Genomic DNA, 2,615 nt, shown 5'->3' with positions numbered 1-2,615 from the left:
GATCCACTTGCCAGTCGTTTTATTTTTGTATTGTTCACAAATTATTGCTATGTCAATACTATATTCATATACCGTTTGCGTTAATAGCTCCTGAGCCGCCTCACAGTAGTTCAGGTTTTTTTGCAGGATCTTCAGCTTATGTTTTACTGGGACATTTTCGGCTTCCTATTTGTTGTTCGGTGTTCGCTTTTCCACTCTCGCACGCAATACAAATGTACAGGATTTCGCTAAGTGACCCTCTTCTCCTCACTTTTCAGTTGAGCTTTCTCCCTTATCCTGCAGATTGTCTAGTCGATCATAATCTTCTGGGCCTGTTGTGTTTATTTTCTTTCTTGCGAGGAAGACTWATCACTACTCTCCGGGTGCCGCGTAGGCCGCTCTGATGGTTTTTATTGCTGGTGCATTAAGGAGGCCAAGTTCATTAATTTCTGATCGGATTGCTTCTGCTATGTCTTCTTGTGTGTGATATCGTCCAGGTCCCGCAACTCCACTGTGGTTTCCTGCTTCAATGTTTTGATTTGTGCCTGGTCGCCCAATATTCTGCTTATCTCTTCTTTATATCCTTCGATGATTCCTGTTTGCTCCTTCTTTAGTTCAAGTAGAATCTCTCCTTTGGCCGTCTTTTTAATTCTCGAGACATTTTTGCCAAGTTCTTGCAGTCTCCCATTTGTTTTAACTGTTCGAAGGGTGTCTGCCTACGTGATTTCACCAACTTTTGCAATTACGATAGCATCAGGTCGAAGACGTTGTGTCGTGTTTACATTCTTCTTAATCTTTTTTTTTTGTGTCCTACACTGGACCGTGACCCATTCTTCGTCTGTAGATGATTTCGCTCTAGCATCTTTAAGATAGCTGCATTCGTCCTCACTTGTCAGATCGACTACCGTTCTCATCGATAGCACTTCATGGCCGGTGTTTTTTTTTTTTTTTTGTGGCGTTCTTCTCCCCATTTGCTTGCCATCACGTGGTCTTTTAGGTGTTATTTCGACAACCTTTGTCTGAATTGACACATTACGCTTTAATTCACCCAGTCGGGCGTGTTCCTTCTTGGCACATGCGTGAAGCTGCGCGATAGAACTAAGTAGTTCACGCATGGGGTCGTTGATGGAGCGCTGTGGCGGACGGATCATATCAGCTAACTTCTGTATATTTTCTCCTAACTCCATCATGTGATCTCGTTTGCTTAGTTTTCCCATTAATGATGGCGTATTTTCTTGCAACTACCCTATTTCTTTGAGGCCTCTCCTTAGCTTTGCCGGTCCAGGAATACGCGGAAGAGCAAGCTCACATCACATCACCCTCTCCACACCGGTATGGACCGGTCATGTTCGCACCTAATATGGTGAACAGAAGCTGACCAGGAAGCCGCTCATTGTGCTTTCCTTAGCGATTAAAAGTCCATATCCAGCTCTTAAGTAATTGCTCCATAAAACAAATTAATTATTTCTTCAGCTGTGGTCAAGTCATTTTGACAGCTGGTTACGCATAATCAATGATCCTCATTAGAAGAGCAAGAGAAAATAAACAATGAAAATTGAAGAATGAAAGAGAAAAAGTAGTGACTGTGAAATTCTATATTTTTTAAATGCAATACGCAATTCGGTTATACTAATAACAATGGTAAAAATAGTGCTACGAGTAGATTTTTTCATTTCCCTGAGGATAAAACAATACTAAAATAATGGATTCATTTAATTGCAATTTGAAATGGGTAATTATAGCATTTTGATTACAATACTTTTATTTTTATAACCAAACACTCTTGCAGGTTTAAACCACTGCAAAAAGGATGTAATCCATGAGAAAGACGAAAAGATACTGCATATGGAAACAGAAATATTAGTCCTAATTTATATTGATGATATATTATATCATTTACTTACATAAGTATGTACATATGTGTATTTCTTATTAATTTTAAAGATAAGATTAATTTGGCCTCGAATCTTTTTATAGCACATAAAATTTCGTACAAATTTGTCATTTAAGCTTTTTCTATAGCTTCTGTCATTTACGAGATATATGCAAAAAAAATGGAAAATTCCTGGAAAAATCGGGTTTAGAGCCCCATAATACCTCGCCGGTGTCAGTTACGACTTTGTTGTTCTGAACACTTTTGTAGAGTGAACAATTCTGAGAAATATGCATCTAAAGTCAAAGCGATGCCATAAAATACCTCTGATCTGTAGCAATATAAAGATAAAAACTGACGATTGTAGTGTATTTTCAATGGAAAATTTTTACAGGCCTTTGGTCCGGGTTTTAATGTTAATATTTTCAGGGAATTTTTTTAGGGTATTTCCAAAGAAACTTCGTGACGGGACTGAAAAAAATTAATAGTTCAATAAAAAACAAACCCCCTAATGTTCACATACATATATAAGTACAATTCAAATTAAAACCAGGATATATTCGTAATATAATGAGCGCGAGTTAATTTATTTTCTCGTTAGGAATAAAATCAATATATAATTTTAAGTCAGCCAAAGAGATTGGTTCTGACTGATCCTTTATTTGTATAATATTTCACCGTATACACATGTACTTCACTATTGAACATATTACACTTAAACTGTACAAGTGTTACAAGGGGTAACTTGTTACTCGGCGGTCGA

This window comes from Bactrocera latifrons, unplaced genomic scaffold, assembly GCF_001853355.1.
Source record: "Bactrocera latifrons isolate USDA-ARS-PBARC rearing strain unplaced genomic scaffold, ASM185335v1 scaffold_868, whole genome shotgun sequence".
In the NCBI taxonomy this organism is placed as follows: domain Eukaryota; kingdom Metazoa; phylum Arthropoda; class Insecta; order Diptera; family Tephritidae; genus Bactrocera; species Bactrocera latifrons.
This window is presented reverse-complemented; position numbering follows the sequence as displayed.